Below are 18,861 nucleotides of genomic sequence, written 5' to 3'. Positions count from 1 at the left end.
TTACATAGCTTTCACAATAATCACACATGGATTGGCGATAAAATAATTTAAGTTCTTTACTACTATATAAAGCCAATGAGTGGTCTCTTTATTTCAAAAAAATCTTAGTTTTATTTCACATTATTTAGTATTCCTTTGTAATCACCACCTTTTAGGATATCTATTTAGCCTATATACCTCTTTTCTGAGAGTTGTATGCCTTGCATCCACTCCCTTACCATAAAAATGGGGCATGAAATAGTCTATGAAACCTTGGTTTCATTCGCCGTAGCTGATTAGACCAGGCATAGACATATGCCTCAAATTGGATTTTCTCCCAGGGGTTTCAAAAGGGATCACGAACCATGAGCGAATATATGAATTTAAGAGTGAGAGTACTTGTTCAGCCATGCGCAGTGGTAAAAGACAACATGCAGAGAGAGAAAAATGAAGTGGACAAGCAGGGAGAAACAGAGAGATCATGCTGCCCTAGGGTTGTAAGAAAATAGCTGCCTGAGTTACTGATGAGTTTCCAGTTCCTGGCTCCCTCCCCTCATGAAGCCTGGCTGTGCTTCTATCTTCAGGTCCCTTGAAATCCCCAGTATCCTTGCCATTAAAATTAATTTCCTTTTTTTTTGAGTTAGTTTGAATTTGGTTTCTATTACTTACAAACAAAAGAAATTTGATTTTAAGAACCTCAAAAATGAAGCGGTCAAGTAGGAATATCAAAATGTCAGTTACTCATACGAGGAAAAAAAATGCCTTGTTAAAAAATAGCTGTTACATTGGTTCTTTAGGCATTCCTCAGCTTAAGAAAATGAAAAATATTCACCAACCATAACAGGTTCAAACAACATCTTATAAATGCAACTTTAGCATAGTTGTGAGTCAGTATGAATAGAACTCGATTTCAAACTTCATTAAAAAAAATGAGAGATTAAAGGATAGGCAATACTTTAGAGCTTATTAGAACAAATTATTTTTTAAAGAAAAATAATACCACTTACTACAATTTTGACCAAAAAGGAGGTGGGGGGTTTGTCTTTTCTGATGATAACTGCCAGTCCTAACAAACACTAAATATCATACTACACCATTTTCCCCATTCATCTCACCCATTTCTGTTAAAAACATGCCATTTGAATGTCCTCGACTAAAATAGTCAGTGGTAGAAGACAGCGACCTTTAAAAAAAGGAAGCATTTCCCAATAGCACAGTCACTATATGGCATTAGCTCCTAAAGCAAGAATTATATATTAGGTTTTCCATTTTTCTTCAACATTAGGTTGTTAGCTTCCTTTGGCAAATCAGACTTCTTTTCTTCTCCCCAAATCCCCCCAGTATATAGTTGTATATTTTTTAGTTGTGGGTCCTTCTAGTTCTGGCATGTGGGATGCCGCCTCAGCGCAGCCTGATGAGCAGTGCCATGTCCGCGCCAGGATCCAAACAGGTGAAACCCTGTGCTGCCGAAGCGAAGCACACGAGCTTAACCACTCAGCCACGAGGCCGACCCCAAAATCTAGTTTCTTTAGTAACAATTTTGAAATGGATAGTGAAGGAGAGTGAATACCAGTAACTTACACTGTTCCTAGGTTTAAAACAGGACAAACTTACATTTATAAGAAAAACTGACTAGTTTCACATAATCAAAATTTAGCAAGATTGGGAAAATCTACAAATGTAACAGCAAGTTCAGAGATAAAAACAAACAAAACAAAGAGTACTATCAAATCAGCCAAGATTACACAGACAATTCTGGTATTTAGGAAAAAATGAGAGACACTGACTTTAGGGTTTATGAAAAATTAACTGTGAATGCCATAATAAGGATTTTAAGTAAACAAGTCTCAATTGTTTACCATAATGGAAGAAGGGAGAAGCATCAATAATTTTTAATGACTTATATTACCTCTAGAATGTGTTTACTGAAATTACATTTGATTATGAGTGTCCAATATCCTGAGAATTTATTTTAAACCAAATAGTAAAGAAATGGTATGCAGGTTTGGCTCAGAAATAGTTGGGAATTTTTCCAAGTTCCCCATTCTGCCCCCTTGTTCAATCTTTCCTTAAAACATGCTTCACTGTATCTCCCAAATTAATAAAAAGCACCATCTTAGCAGAGCTACCTTTCTCACACCTTAATCTGTAACAGGAAAGTCTGGATCAAATGCTAGAGTTCAGGCTATGTGAAGATTAAGAGTAAATAAAGGGCATTCCTAGAGTAAAGTGCTATGAATAAGAAAAGTGCACTGAAATTTAAATCATTAATAGAACAATTAAGAAATGCTAATCATAATTAATGCAATCTCAAATTTGTCACAGAACACCAAATGTTGGAGCTACTGGAGAGAAAGGTTAATGATCAACTTGCCACAACATTCTCAAAAGCAAGGAATCTTTCTCTTTAAAATCCAGGGTTAGTTGGTTTGTTCATTCATTCACTAATTCTAGAAAAGTAAAGGGACACAGACACATAAATTAAAACATTCTAAGGGCAACAACAGCTATAATCGGTTATTTACTGAACAAAGTGTCAGGCACTTCTAAATGCTTTACTTGAATTAACAAATTTAAGCTTCACAACAATCTTATGAAGACATCATTATCTCCATTTTACAAGGGAAGAAACTGAGAGATACAGAGAGATAACACAGTCAAATATCAAAGCCATATTTCAATCCTAGATAGTCCAGATCCAGAGCCAACTACTTCATACTCCCTCTCAAATACTACAATAATTAATTCAACAAATTCTTACTGAGTGTCTTCTCTGTGCTAGGCACTGTTCTAGGTGCCTGAGATATAACAGTTACTAATTGATTGTTTCAGGAGGCACCTGATAATCCACACATGAGTGTGGGTCTGAGAAGGCTTTCTGGAGGAGATAATGCCTAGGCTGAGTCTCAAAAGATGCAAAGGAGTTAGATAGGCAAAAAGAAAAGGGAAGGAGAAAATGAAGTCATTCCAAGCAGAAGGACTATATAAGCAAGAGTCAACAATTCAGAAATAGCATGTACATTCAGAGAATCTTCAAAAAGTATTTCTGTATGGCTAGAGTGGAAAACGGAAAGCAGAAATTTATGAGTTAACATTAGAGAAGGAGTCAGAGGCCAAATCCTGGTAAGTCTTAATGACATGGTGAGGAGTTCAGACTTTATCTAGTTGACAATGGGGAATCAATGAAGAAGAATTTTCGAATTGTGTTTTAGACATACAGTCTGGCAATTCTGAGAAGATGAGTCTCAGGCAGATAAAACTGAAGGCAAGAAAACCAGTGAGAAGGTAAGGGAGTAGCTCCTAATAAGGCAGTGGTTGAAACAGGGATGCTAGGGAAGCAACTGCTTCAAAAAATATTGAGAAAATCAGCAGAATTCAGTAAATGAATGGATGTGAGGAATAAGAGAGAAAGAGAGGGAGGAATCATGAATGACTCCTAAGTTCCTCGGATGATGAAATCAATAGTAGTCCATGATGTCTTTGAATGACAACAGATCAAAAAAGACTTTAAGTAGGTAAATAAGTTCAGTTTGGACAAACGGAGTACGAGGTGAAGAAAAGCAAACAAAGAAGACAATCTGATGCTTTGGAAAGATACTAATGCTGGACAAACGGCTTGAGGAGCAATTGGTAGATACATGGTAAGTAAAACCATAGGATAACTGTGACATTCTAGGGTAAATGTGAAGACTAAGAAGAGCAATTGGCTAACCCTGGGAACATCACTTCTCATGGGACAAGCAGAGGAAGGCAAGCCCTCAAAGGAAATATCAACACACTGAGAAGCTACAGCATAAACAGAAGAGGGCAGCATGGTGGAAGTCAAAGGGTAGAGTTTTTTGAGAAAGTGGCCAACAGTATTATTGTCTTTGGTTACTTTAGCAAGAGCAAGTTTAATGATATGCAGAAGTAGAAATTAGACTGCAGTGGGATAAAGAGTAAGTGGAATAAAAAAATAATAATTTCAGCCAATGCAGACTACTCTATGAGTTTTCTCATCTATAAAATTGACGTAATGGGTTATTTTAAGGACTAAATGACTTACTATATGGAACCTCACATACAGTAAGTGCTATAGGCCCTTACGGACTATTTTTGCCCTTGCTCACTACGCCTAGCCACACTGGGTGCCTTTCTGTTCTCATCCCAAACTCCTTTGCATTTGATGTTCTCCCACAAGGATCCCTCTTTCCTCAGCTCTTCACATAACCAGCTCTTTCTCATCCGTCAAGTATCATCTCCTAAGAGAGGACTTCCCTAACAAGCACCCTGAGGACCCTCTTTCAGTCATTTTCTCACATCATCCTTCATGGGACTTACTTCATAACACTGACCACTCTTTGAACTTTTCTGGTTTATTTAGAGGAAATATAGCAAAGTGATTGAGAGTGCAGGTTCTACAATCAGACTGGCTGCATTCAAATTCCAGCTCTGCCATTTACTAGATCCGTGACCATGGACAAGTTGCTTAATCTCTCAGTGTCTTCATTTCCTCCTCTTTAAAAGTGGCAAAATAATAAAGTAATTAACTCACAGACTTCTTGAGGGAATTGAGTTAATTCAGATAAAATTATTATAAGAATGCAGGTACAGTTGGAGCACCCAAATATTATTTGTTTTATTTTATTATAATTGTTTACTTGCAAAGATCTTAATGCTCCACTAAACTGCATTTCTCAACATGTATCACCAAACATATCTGAAGCTATAATAACTCAGAGTCCAAATCATGAAGATGTCTACTAACAACCAAATGAAGGAGTACTGTTCTGACTAAACCTCAGGAAACATTACTTTCAGAGAAGGGATTTTTTTTTTTTTTGCCACGAAAACCATAAAAAAACCCATACATAGCTAAGGCTCGATAGTTAAGCAAGGGAAATTTTCACTAAGTTTTATACATAATCACTATGTAATTTAGACTAGTTTATAAAAATTAAGATTAAATACAGAGCATGAGAAAAAAGGTTCTGACCTAAGTAACTTTGGAAAACATAAAAAGACAAATCGTTGGCAAATCATTTCTTACTGAGACACAGGTCAACAATTATGAAACTGTACAAGTATAACAAGAATGAACAAATAAGTAAATGGATGGCAGACGGTAAGAACCAGGTTTCTCACTTTTGGAGAGGAGGTTACAGATAAGTAAGGAGGTAAGGCCAGAATGAACCACGTGGTACTTAAGTAGAGTCAAAGATATCAGTATGAACTCAGGTTTTAGCTTCCTATAGTCACAGATAGATAAGAGACAAAAATAGTTACATGTTTGTCTACATGTGTTAGTATGCATACACGTATTTCCTAGGTCTGTACACTGAGAGGGCCTAGAAGCAACGATGCCCTGGCAGCAGTGAGCACACCCAGTGCCCAGATCTTGGTTTCTAGCATCATTCTAGAATAAAAGTAACCAGGGATCCTTGGAGAAATGGTTGATTGTAGGGCTGGCGCAGGACATATACAAGATGAGCCTGGAGCATCTTGTAGTGCCAGAAAGTAAGGAAGTGCTCAAAAAATAAAACAATGGGATATTTGGTCACAGGTGCCAACATGAAAGAAATGGAACAATTTGAGCTAAAAAATAAATAAAGTACTATAGGATTATATCCCAAAGTTATAAAATGAATATCCATGAGTCCATACTGATATAAATAAATAATTGAATAAATAAATAAATGATGGAAAAGAGAAAAATTTGCCTTACAGAAGAATTTCAAATAATTTTGTAGATACTCCCCCTCAAGGAGGTGGAGCTTAATTCCCCACCCACTGAGTGTGGTCTGTACTTACTGACTTGTCTCCAAAAAGTAGAGTATGGGAAAAATTTGCAGTAGACAAACCTGGCAAACACTACCTCAACCAGGTGAGAGAGGTTAAAAATATCAGAGATAAGTCATAATGATAGTATGTACCCTTGATACAATGTAATGAGAATGGCATTTTACCTCTGTGGTCACCCACCTCCAAACCCATAAACCCAGCCTAACTATGAGAAAAACATCAGACGAACACAAATTGAGGGACATTCTACGAAATATCTGACCCATACTCCTTAAAACTGTCAAGGTCATCAAAACCAAAGAAAACGTCAGAGGCTGTCTCAGCCCAGAGGAGCCAAAGGAAACATGCCAACTAAACGTACTAGGGTATTCTGGATAGGATCCTGGAACCAACAAAGGACATTATGTAAAAACTAAAGAAATCAGAATAAAGTATGGACTTTAGTTAATAGTAATGTTCCAGTGTTTGTTCCTTAGTTGTGACAAATGTAACACAGAAATTTCAGACATTAACAATAGGTGAAACTAGTGCAGGGTATGGTAACTCCTTGCAACTTTTCTGTAAATGTAAAACTATTCCAAAATTAAAAGTTTATTTAAATAAAATAATAATAATAGTAGGGAAGTTATTGCCTTAACTAGATGGATTTTAGTCCTTTAAGTCATGTATAGTGAATTGGACAAAAATAGAAATACAGGGGCTGGCCCCATGGCCGAGTGGTTAAGTTTGCACACTCCGCTTCCATGGCCCAGGATTTCACCGGTTTGGATCCTGGGCGTGGACATGTGTATATTTTTATTCCTTAGTTGGCAAGCACTTTAGGACCAGAAAATTATCCTCTAAGCAGGAGGCCACTCAAATTTTGGACTAAAGCAAAATTGTGGTACTACTTATATTAATAAAATTCCATGTGGCTTTTGAAGTCTACAAAGTTTAAATAGTCTTAGGTAAAATATATTTTACTATATTTTTATATAAATATAGTAAATATTTATATATTTTATTTATTTAAATAAATTAAATATATTTAAATAAATATATTTTTAATTATTTTACTATATTACTGAAACACTTTCTCATAGTTTCAGTAGGAGAGAAATGTAACTATACATATTTTAAGAAAGTACATTGGAAAGCTCACTAATAACAATATACTATACTGCAAAATTCACAATAACTTGAGTCCATAATGGTCATTGTTCAAGACATTTGGAAAGTTCAAAAAACAAATTTCAGGGGCCAGCCCCATGGCCGAGTGGTTAAGTTTGTGCGCTTTGCTTCGGTGACCTGGGGTTTCGCCAGTTTGGGTCCCGAGCATGGACATGGCACCGCCCATCAAGCCATGCTGAGGTGGTGTCCCACACAGCACAACCAGAAGGACCTACAACGAGAATATACAACTATGTACGGGGGGCTTTGGGGAGAAGGAAAAAAAAAAGAAGAGTGGCAACAGATGTTAGCTCAGCTACCAATCTTTTTTTTTTTTTGAGGAAGATTAGCCCTGAGCCAACTACTGCCAATCCTCCTCTTTTCAATGAGGAAGAGTGGCCCTGAGCTAACATCCATGCCCATCTTCTTCTACTTTATATGTGGGATGCCTACCACAGCATGGTGTGCCAAGCAGTGCCATGTGCACACCCAGGATCCAAACTAGCAAACCCTGGGCCTTGAAAGCAGAACGTGCGCACTTAACCACTGTGCCAACTGGGCCGGCCCCTCAGCTACCAATCTTAAAAAAACAAAAACAAATTTCATTAATGTAACTTTCTTGAATATATTTAAAAACAAACAAAAAAAATCTCTTACAAATCAATAAAAAAAGACAGCCCAACAGAAAATGTGTAAAGGATAGGTACAGGCAAATCACTGAAAAGAGATGATCACAAAGGCTCATACATAAGAAAAGATAAAGGGAAATAAAAATAGAAAATGAAATGCCATTTTATACCAATCAGATTGGAAAAAAATCAAACAGTCTGACAACATTAACTGCTAGTAAAGATATGGAGAAACAGAAATTGTGAACATCTTAAAAATATCCCGGGGCCAGCTCCGTGGCCAAGTGGTTAAGTTTGTGCGTTCCACTGCGGTGGCCCAGGGTTCGGATCCTGGGCGCGGACACGGCACTGCTCATCAGGCTACATTGAGGTGGCGTCCCACATCCCACAACTAGAAGGACCTGCAACTAAGATATATAACTGTGTACGGGGTGGCGGGGGGGGGCGCGGGGGAAGGTTGGGAAGATAAAGCAGGAAAAAAAAAAGATTGGCATCGGTTGTTAGCCCAGGTGCCAATCCTTAAAAAAAAAAAAGATTGGCAACAGTTGCTAGCCCAGGTGCCAATCTTTAAAAAAAAAAAATCCTGTAAAAGGAAAGTGTTCATATACTAAGACCCACCAATTTGACATCAGGTATAAGACCTGGAGAAATTCTGGAATGTTGCTTCAGGAGAAACAAAGATGTTCATGAGGCATTGTTTAAACAGACAAAAAATGAAAACAATCTAAATGCTCATCAATAGAGGAAATGATAAACTGCAGTATATTCACATTCAATGGCACACCACACACCAGTCAAAGTGAATGAACCAGACCTACCATGCCAATGATGGCTGAGGGGGAAAAAAGTAAAATGAAAAAAGCAAGTTTCAAAATATGTATACCATGACACAATTATATTAAAAGCTGCTTAAATTTAGCAGCACATTAAAAAAAAAGTGCCAGGTACAGTTTAAGTACCTTACGTAAATAAACTCATTTACTTTTTACAACAACCTGATGAGGCAGAGATTTCTATTATCCTTCTTTGACAGATGAGGACTCCGAGGCATGGAGAGACCGAAAATCTTTGCTTAAGGTCACAAAACTATTAATTAGCAAAGTCAAGATTCAAACCAAGGGAGTGTATGGCTCCAAAGTCCATAGTCTTCAAAAGCATCTAAAGCAATGCCATGTACTGTTCATAAAGATATTTTATTAAAAGGTAAACTGGAAGGATACACATCTAATTTATCATAATAATTGCCTCTGGGAAGGGATATGAGGAGAGAAGATGAAATTGGGGAGAACAAAAGGAACTTTAACTTGATCAGCAATGTTCAAGTAGAGTATAAAGTTCTATACTGCTCTTTCAGAATTCAGTGTGATAACTATAATAGACCTAGTTCTTTTATATTAAATCTCTATCTGAAGCAAAAACGAAAAAATGTTAACATTTTGTATGATAGGTATGTGCGTGTTTACTACTTTTTTGGTAATTTTCTGCAGTTTTAAAACTTTCCAAAAATAAAAATGTCTCATCTATAAAACAATATTACAACAGAAATAAAAAGAAATTTCCAATCTCCACATTTCAGCTTCTATTTGGAAATGAAAACAGCTAAACTATGAGTTTATGTAAGTATATATACTTTAATATACCCATGGAAAATGCATTTTTACATGAATCAAAAGAGATACTAAAAGTATACCAGAAAGAGTACCTCTTACTGTACATTTTGATGACTCATTATTCTCAGTGAAAATAAAGTATAGCACTAGGAGGAAAACTCCCCTGATATCTTTCTCTTTTTTCTTGATAGCTTGTCTGTTCTCTCCGTTGCTTTTTACTTGTTTGTGCTTTTTAAAAGAAGGGAGCAAGACGAAGGTACCAAGAAACTGTCACACACTTTAAAAATAACAATAACAGCCACAGATAAACATATAAGCAGCCCTTCTGAATATAAGATTCCCCAACATCCAATCAAGTAATGTTCCAAAAATTTATTTGTAAACTGGTTGTCTGGAACTCAGAATATATTTTCCCATAAGAAAGTTAAAAGAGGATATGAGCACCAGGAAAAAGATACTACCAGGGGTGCCCAGCCATGAGCAGTGAAACAGGAAAAGCAGAGTACACAATACGCACTGATGGCCCAAGAAGGAAAAAAGGGGCTCTCAACCAGAATTTGAGAACAGAATTCATGTTTCTTTGTATCCCCAGTGACTAGCAAAGTACCTAGCACCTCATAAACATTCAAAAACCACTGCCTACTGACTGATGAGGTGACGAGGAAAAGACTGAGTCAAGTAGTCCATCAATAGGTGGCACTGTCAACACAGAACAGTTTGGACGTAAGATGCAAACAGAAAAGAGGTTGGAGAGTCACAATATGTGTTAATATGAGCATCCATATATGTAAAACTATTCCAAGGTTGGCAGTAACTAGGAGAACGCCTTCACCTAAATCATTAGCTCTTTCCATTACTGTGCACTGCATAAGCACCATATTTTGAGTTAGTTTTTCTAATAAGGAACCATAAAATAATTTCTCTCTTGGAGCAGTGGTTACATGGGATTTTCAGGATTTTCTCCTATGACCATTGAAATTATTTTCATGTCATTTTTGTGAGTCAGAGTAACGCTATTCAGAAAACAGAACAGAGAAAAGTATAAACACTAAAATTAAAATTACCCCAAGTCCTATCATCCAGAGACAACGTCGTTTAATATTTTATGTATTTCCTGCCAATCACTTTGCCATATACATGTGATATGTCATAAATAATAACACAGTATAAATTTCCTTATATTGATCTATCTCTCAACATTGTATCATATTTTCTCATGTCAGTAAATTTTTTTTATTAAGATTATGATAGTTTACAACCTTGTGAAATTTCAGTTGTACATTATTGTTAGTCATGTTGTAGGTACACCACTTCACCCTTTGTGCCCTTCTCCCATTCCCCTTTCCCCTGGTAATCACCAATCAGTTCTCTTTGTCTATATGTTAACTTCCACCTATGAGTAGAGTCATACAGAGTTTGTCTTTCTCTATCTGGCTTCATGTCAGTAAATTTTTTAAAAAATATGACAATAACTGCATCTACCACATGGATTAATTACCACTAATTTCACTAGTCCTCTTTACTGTTACAAATTTTTCACTATTATAGTAACATTATATAAATTAACCCTTTCTTATGTATAAAGTTCTACACTGCTGTTTTAGAATTCAAAGTGATAACTATGATATACAGTAATAAAGTGTGGAGTGCTTGACTTCCCCTCCAACCCACAAATTCTACCGAGTAATAATCAATAATCTGGGGCATTAAACAAACAAACAAACAAACAAGAAAGGAAGGAAGAAATTTTTATCAACTTTTCTTCAGTCATTTTCTTCAACATCTGGTAGGAAAGAAGAAAGTCCCACAAAGATAAGTCTCTGACATCAGAGAGGGCAAGAATAACAAGTCAATTTTCCTGCTAGAGCCAGTTTTGTTTTCCACTAAGAATACCGAACCATCAGTTTAAATAGGAATAGCATAAGATTTGTAATATATCAAACATCTCTATCTATACGGGTGCTTAAATCCAGGTTTTCATAGTAAGTAGATTGCTTAGAAAATCCTGCAAACAAAAAAGATAATGGAGGTAATGTCACTCAGTGAGAAAACAGTAAGTTTTCTTTTACAATTCTGCCATGATTTTTATTATTTTTTTAATTAATAAATGTCCTGTACTGTCTCTCTTCCTTCTTATAGCCTCCCAATTATTCCAAATATTATTCAAGTTGCCACAAATAGGCCAACAGCTCCGAGCTTAAGAATCAATAACTATTTAAGCCATCGGTAATTCATGTGGAAAAGTTCAGAACAAATCAGCATCAGCTTCCAGGTTCTCTTGCACAAACGGAAAATTTATATCGCTTCACCAACTTTCAAAAGTGTAAATCCATGCAAACAAATTTAAAACTTAGGTCAAAATTTACTCAGATTTATTCCCAGTATTGGACTGGTGTCAAGATCGATTAACTTTCCTGACAAGTACATTCTTATAAAATTCCACAATGAAGTGAGTCTGTTTAATCACTCAGAAAAAGAAAATTATGTAACATATAGTATATATGATGACGATGATGATAATGATATATGCTCTTCTGGACTCCTTCTGAGAGCTGCAGTTCAAAGGGAAATCGTGAAAATGAAGTAAAAGTTGCCCAAAATGTTTAATTTTGGCCAAAACAAAATAAAGTCCCGATAAAAGAAGTCACATACAATCTTTTGTTTCATTTTAAGTTCAAACAGCGTTCAAATAGCTCCGAAATTCTGTATACTCAGGTTTTCAAAAGCTGAATCCCAGATCTACTCTAAACATAAACTGAATGACTTGCCCAATAATCCTTACATATTACCTAATCTTAGGTCCCCCAGAGACTACTTTTTACAATAATCTCAAATGTACTACAATAGATTAGTGTAACCTGGGCTACGCTGTTTACAGGTGTCTCCGCCTCCTCGCCCCAGGAGGAAAGATGAGGTAGACTGGGGCAAGCAGAAAATCGAGACTACATACACCAAACAACAGTTTACAATCTTGTAAAATTGCTCCTTTTACACTTGGGCTATTATTTTCATTAACGCATAATACATTTTAAAGAATAACATATTCACGGAGTAATACAATTTCTGCCCTCACGAGTCTCTAGCTGGCTGACACGCGTTTTCGCAAATAAATACATGCCTGTTGACTGATGCCTGTCCTGGTGTTGCAAACAAGAAATAACTGTCCTATAAGACAAAAACCCTTCTCTAAGGCTCCAGGCGTGACCATACGTTTGAATTAAAAGCACACTGGAACAACAAAAATCTTCCAGCACATCTGTCATTCAAAAGCACGATAATGAAAAGCTGTCGCCGCGACCCAGTTTCAGGTCACAAGCTTTTTTTTTTTTTTCTCCTCCCCCCAGAAAACGATAAACTTCAAAGGAAATGGCAGCGACCAGGAATCGTTTACCACCCCCCCTCATCCCCAAAAAAAGGACTGGGGGGAAAAAAAAAGCAGGTCAACTTGGACGCTGACTCGGCTCCCGCTGGCCGGGGTAAGCTAGGCAGACCCCCGGGAGGAAAATCGGGCCTCTGGGGGCCCGCCAGGCTCCCGCGGCCGCCTGTTTAAAATATCGAGCAGGTGGGATTCCGGGCGGCCACCTCCGTCTTACGTAACAGGCTTGTCAAAATCCCAGCTCCAGGACCTCCCCTCTCACTGCCTCCGCCCCCGCCCCCACCTCCCGAGAGCAGGAGCCCCAGGCCAGCCCGGAATAGAAAATCCGGCGTGAACACACAGAGACCCCGCGCGTCCGACGCAGAGGCGCGAGAGGTACTCTCGGCAGCGCCGCGCCATCCCGGAGTGGACCGAGCCCGCGGAGGACGGCCCGGCGCTGAGAACCCCACGGGCGGAGGTCGCGGCCGTCCGCGCCACCGCTCCGAGCCCGGTCGGCCCCGCTTCTGCGCCCACGGCTGTCACCGCTCCGGCCCGTGACATCTCCACATGCCACTGCTGTCCGCGTCGGCGCCCCCGCACTCACCTCACGGCTGGCTCCCGCGCGAGCAGCGGGTCGAGCTTGGAGAGCGGTGCCCGGTCCCCTCACGAGCGGCGGCGGGACACGAGGGGCTGAATGCCGCGGCGCTCGGAGCCCGCTTAGCTCATCCCCAGCCCGGCGCTCCGCCCTGCGCGGCACCCCCGCCCGCCCAGGCCTGCCGTCTCAGTCAGACGGGACTCCCCCTCCCCTCGCGGCCGCCGCTGCCTCCGCCTCCTTCTCTAGCTCCAGTCGCCGGGGCCGCCGCCGCTGAGACCGGCGCCATCTTGGCAGTGACGGAAGGGGTGGGGGCGGGGATAGCGACCCGCAAGCGCCAATCGCGGGCCAGGCCTGGCCCGAGGAGGCGGGGCAGGGCCGGGTTGAGTGTCGCGGGGTCCTAGAGCCAGGCGCTGAGAGATGGGCGGAGAAGGTGGGCGGGGCTAAGCCGCGCTCACCGGTGACGTGCTGTGTAGTTGGGGAAACGCGCCGTGGTTCCCACTCTGGTCTGGAGATCCCGAGCGCGAGGTGAGCGTGGGCGAGACGCACCTTCCCTTCCCCTTTTACCACCCGGAGGGTTAGGGATCCGTCTTGGGCCAACTGACCTGTTTCCTCTTTCCTCCCCAGCAGCACCGCGGCTCCTGACGTTACCTAGCCAGAGCACTGTGCTTCTGTCTGAGCGGCCGCTCCTCCATCGAGGGCGCTCAGATTCCCCAGAAAACCCATGAAGGGTTAGCAACCACCTAGTGGGTTTCGGTCCCGAGATACTGAAGGTCAGGCAAAACGGGGAATTCAGAGGGCTTCCCGGAAAAGTACGTTGATAAAACACCTATTGTTGAATGAAGGGGTGTAGATTACATTAATGGGAGATGGCCTACTTAAACCTGACGATGGCTCCACCGTTAATGGCTGTTGGCAAGTTGCCTCTGAAAAATGAGGATAATAAAGGTTGATTACCGCAGAGGGTTGCTCTGAGGGTTAAATTCTATAATACATGTGAAATGTTTAGCATAGTTCCTGAAAGTACTCAATAAATGCTAGATATTATTTCATGGACAAATGAAGGAAGATACAGGACCCTAAAAACCCCTCTAAATTTCAAGTCAATTTTCCTAAATTGCACAGAATAAACATTAATCCCTTTTGCTAACGAAGTTTACAGCTCTTTCCTATCTCCACTTCTTTCATTGTATTCATTCAGTCAGTCAACAAACACCCATTGAAACTCAAACTGAGGGGACACAGTGGTGAGGGAAACAGGAAAAGTCTGCCTTCATGAAGCTGACAGTCTAGTGGGAAAAAGAGGGACAATAAGTTCTTCTCACATTCTGGGGGGAAACATGCTATAAAGGTAATGAACAGAGTTCTGGGAGAGCAAATAAAAGGATAGCTTGAAAAAACAGAATGGTCAGGAAAGGCCCATCTGAGGGATAAGAAGGAGCCAGTAATATGAGAAGTGCCCTGGGGAATTGTTTAAGGAAGAGGGAAGGGCTGTGCAAAGGACTTGTGGTAGGAAGGCACTTGGCTATTGGAACTGAGTGGGGTCTGTGGCACTAGGGAATCCATGGTACAAGGAGGAGCCTGGCATGAGACTGGAGAGGTGAAGGAAGGCCATTCTCCAAGGGCCTAGGAAGACATAGAAACAAGATTGGATTTTATTGTAATTACAACTGAAATCCATTGAAGGGTGGAGAACGACTCTGTTAGAGCTAGGAAGTTGGGAACAGTGATGTTTGCGATAAGACATCTGTATCTATATTTCAGGTACTTTATGGGCCAAAGAACTGGTTTTAAAGTAAAACAAACAAACCTGGGGTTGAGCCTCTTCAACCCTAAGTTGGTCAAGTTATATGCTCTGACCTTCAGTTTCCTAACATTGAAAAATGTGTGAGCATCACATAAGACTGTACAGAAAAATTCTACTTTCACTGAAAATTGTTAAATAATGAAATTTGTTTCTAAGTGTTTCGTGTATTACGTTAGTGTCCTGTATTGTTGCCTAATCAATGCTATTTGATAAGTACATTTATTTTTTTTATTGATTGCAAGTAGTTATGCAAATCAGTCATTCTTACTCATTTTAGCACAATGAGCTGCGAGGGAAAAGAATGTGAACTGTTATAAATGTGTAATTTCTTGACGCTGTAGTTCTAAATGTATTTTTAGGAATTAGATCTGCATTTTCAAATGAAATTCGCTATCAAGACATGAATTTTAAAAGTGCTTTTATTGTGGTAAAATATACACAACATAGGGGCTGGCCTGGTGGCACAGAGGTTAAGTTTGCACGTTCCGCGTCAGCAGCCCGGGGTTCACCGGTTCGGATCCTGGGTGCGAACATGGCACTGTTTGGCAAGCCATGCTATGGCAGGTGTCCCACATATAAAGTAGAGTAAGGTGGGCACAGGTGTTAGCTCAGGGCCAGTCTTCCTCAGCAAAAAGAGGAGGATTGGTGGCAGATGTTAGCTCAGGGCTAATCTTCGGCAAAAAAAACCCAAAAAAACACAACACGAAGTTTACCATTTTCACTATTTTTAAGTGTACAGTTCAGGGACATTAAGTACCTTTGCATTGTTGTATAACGGTCAGTACTATCCATTTCCAGAACATTTTCAACATCTCTAACTGAAACTCTGTACCCAATAAACAATAATTCCTATTCTACTTTCTAAGACATGTATTTTTTTAATTTTTATTTTTTAAGATTGGCACCTGAGCTAACAACTGTTGCCAATCTTCTTTTTATTTTCTGCTTTTTCTCCCCTACCCGCCCCCCAGTACATAGTTGTATATTTTAGTTGTGGGTCCTTCTAGTTGTGGCATATGGGACGCCGCCTCAACGTGGCCTGATGAGAGGTGCCATGTCTGCGCCCAGGATCCGAAACAGCGAAACCCTGGGCTGCCGAAGTGGAGCCCGAAAACTTAACCACTTGGCCATGGGGCCGGCCCCTAAGACGTGTATTTTTTTAAAGGTATCTGGTGAATCCACCCCCTCCCCCCCAAAAATGGCAAATGGCCTTGGTAATCAGTAAAATTGTTTGCTCCCATTGAAGGTTCACTGGACCATACCATGTAAGTTTAGAAACCATGACCCAATAAATAAGGCTTAGTGTAAGCTTTTAGCTCAGATGGCTAACACATCATACTAATGAGGAGTACTAATATAGGATCAATTAATTTTTAGCACTGAAAAACTGTGTTCCATGACCATAAAATGTGCTCTGTAGTCTTGTAAATGTATGCTCCAAAATGACCCAAACAACCTCCCCCTCCATTTATGTACAACTACTCTAAATGCATGTCTTTTTAATGCTATTAATTGTCATTAAAAAATATGTGATTCCAGCTCTGGGTAAATTTAATTTTAAAATCACTGTTCTGTGAAGAATGGATTAGAAAAAGGCAAGAAAGAAGGAGGCAAGTTTTTGCCATATTTCAAATAACCAAGCATTCCAGAAAGTTATGAAGTTCAAAAAAAATCAAGATTTTGACCTGAAAATACTTGAGTTGATAACTTTTTTGTTTTTTAAGCACATCCTAGATGCAGCATTTTAACTCCATTATATGAAAAGCTAAATCTCTTTTCCAGGCTAGACTCTTTCTCCCCGCTGCCCACAGTGTTTTTATCTCCAAAGTGAGGACATGGCTATAGGCCAGTCACTGATTTCAGGGGAGAGGTTATAGCATAAAGGGGCACAAGGAAACTTTTGTGGATGATGGATATGTCCACTATCTAGATTATAGTGATGGTGAGTGTACACCTATGTCAAACTTACCAAGTTGTACACTTTAAACAAGCATAGTCCTCTGTATGTCAATTATATCTCGATAAAGCTGTAAAAAAAAAATTGAGAGTTCACTTGGGAAACTCCCATTCTTTTCTCACTGGCTGCAGATACAGCCTTTCATTGATTTTAATTGTTGTGCCACCTATCAGGTCAATTCTTCTTTGAGGAGCAGCGTGGTGTATGAAAACATTTGACTAGCAACAGAAAGCACTCTTTCAGTTGGCAAGAAAATTTAAATATTTTCATCTACATTACAGAATACCAATTAAAATATTATAGATATATAGTTGCAAGCATAGTTTACAAAACGGAATTCTAAAAAGTTTCCAAAGTTGAAAAGCTTTGAAGTAGTTTTTTTTTTAATCAAAGAAAACACTTTCTGAAAGAACATAATAAAAAGCAGTGGAAAAACGATAAGCACTTTTGACTGCATATTCAGGAAGTGCGTTTAAGTACCTCAGAGCCCTTGACGGTCCTATCGAGTCCTCAACATCCCAGGCATATGTCACCATAGTCACAGTTACACAAACTTAAACCCTAAATGTGATTTGGGCAGGGGAGTCTTAACAATGCAGGCGTGGGCCAGATAGAAGAATGTGGCTTAGAAACATGGGCCCCATGCCATTTCTGAAATTATGTCACCTTTTACACCTGGAACTCTATCTGGCTATTTCTTAGAAATTGTTTTTAACTACTGTGGTTTGAACAACGCATGAAGGAAAACCATGAAACCAGTAAAAGTTTAAAGCACTAGAAGCTCGAGCTGTTGTACGGCCTAATCCTCTCCACCTGTTAAATCTATTCACCTTAATTGCTATACCAGAAATTTGCCACATCTTTAAATGAAAATCTGGAGCCTTCTATAAAGCGGCTCTTGGTATCTATGCCATGGGGCCTCCTTATGGGTGAGAAAGCCTTCCCCCCAGGGATTTATAGTCCTTTAGAAACTCTTTGGATATGTCTCAAGGCAGTATACACATTGCCAAATTTTATGCATTGTGAAACAGTGTTAGAATGACGTCCCAATGTATTTAATCCACAAACTGAAATTTACTAGCAATGTTGTCAAATTATCAACTTATTTCTTAAAAACACAAATCTGACGAAATACTTTTGAAAGACAAATTATCTGAACAGCTTGTGAGAATAATATTATCATGTTGCAAATGACAAATTCTAAACCTGATTCTTGAGAGGAGTGTCCAGGGACAGGAGGGCTGCACCAGTCTGAGCCACTGCTGTCTCTACCCTCTTGGGGGCCAGCTGAGGAGTCATATCTTTGACTCAGCACTTTTTCACGAATTTGAAAATTATCACCTCTCAACATCCTCCTCAGGTTAATGCTTTTACCTCTCTCAACAATTCCTTCTAAATTCAACCTTTAGGTTTTAAATGATCTGCAAAAGAAAGTTATTTTTATATAGTGTGTCATTGTCCACAGTCAAGTAAGCCCCCTGATTTTCTTTAAATGGTAAGACAATGTCTGTATAACTTTTAACAGTCACTTCAGTCAGTATTTATACAGAAAGCACTATGCTGGGCACAGAAGGAAAACAAAAATAAGCACATATTAGAGGCACAAGGTGTATTCCCAGGCATATAACTTTAATAAAAATCAGACTATGAGAAGTTCTGCACTACATAGATAAATTCATTGTTGTGGGAGCCTCGGGGAGTTGGATGGTTAATTCTGATGGTGAGGATTGAAGGTGACAAATAGATGACATTTGAACCAATCCTGAGAGAACCTAGACTTTCTATGAAAGGTGAGGGCATCGTTGTTTGGGACTTGGGGATGAGAGTCGTACAAGGCAGGAAAAGCTTTTTTGTTTTTTCTACTCTGAATCTTTATAACAGATGTATTAGAATTGTTCTCAACAAATGAAAGAGATGCTCATAAATTGTTCCACCCCTTTGGCTCTCTTTGGGAGTGGCCGAAGGTTCAAATAATTTGGAAGGATGGCTCTCTGTGCTGACT

General features: G+C 39.4%; 1 protein-coding gene and 1 long non-coding RNA gene across 20 annotated transcripts in view; one reads left to right on the top strand and one right to left on the bottom strand.

Moving 5' to 3' along the window:
* Window positions 1-13,247, bottom strand: part of DENND4A (DENN domain containing 4A) — a 109,513-nt gene extending 96,266 nt beyond the window's left edge. For all 19 annotated transcript variants that reach the window (XM_023655064.2, XM_023655106.2, XM_023655095.2 and 16 more), the window contains exon 1: window positions 13,108-13,247. The gene's annotated coding sequence lies outside the window, so the exon portion shown is untranslated. The remainder of the gene's footprint in view (window positions 1-13,107) is intronic.
* A 279-nt stretch (window positions 13,248-13,526) lies between these two features.
* On the top strand, window positions 13,527-14,360 carry LOC138924729 (uncharacterized). The gene is made up of 2 exons (XR_011439829.1): window positions 13,527-13,623; window positions 13,726-14,360. It is a non-coding gene; the product is annotated as an uncharacterized lncRNA (long non-coding RNA).
* Window positions 14,361-18,861: the final 4,501 nt, after the last annotated feature.

The sequence above is a fragment of the Equus caballus genome, chromosome 1 (assembly GCF_041296265.1).
Source record: "Equus caballus isolate H_3958 breed thoroughbred chromosome 1, TB-T2T, whole genome shotgun sequence".
NCBI lineage: Eukaryota > Metazoa > Chordata > Mammalia > Perissodactyla > Equidae > Equus > Equus caballus.
Note: the sequence above shows the minus strand (reverse complement) of the source record. Positions and strands in the feature narration are given on the sequence as shown.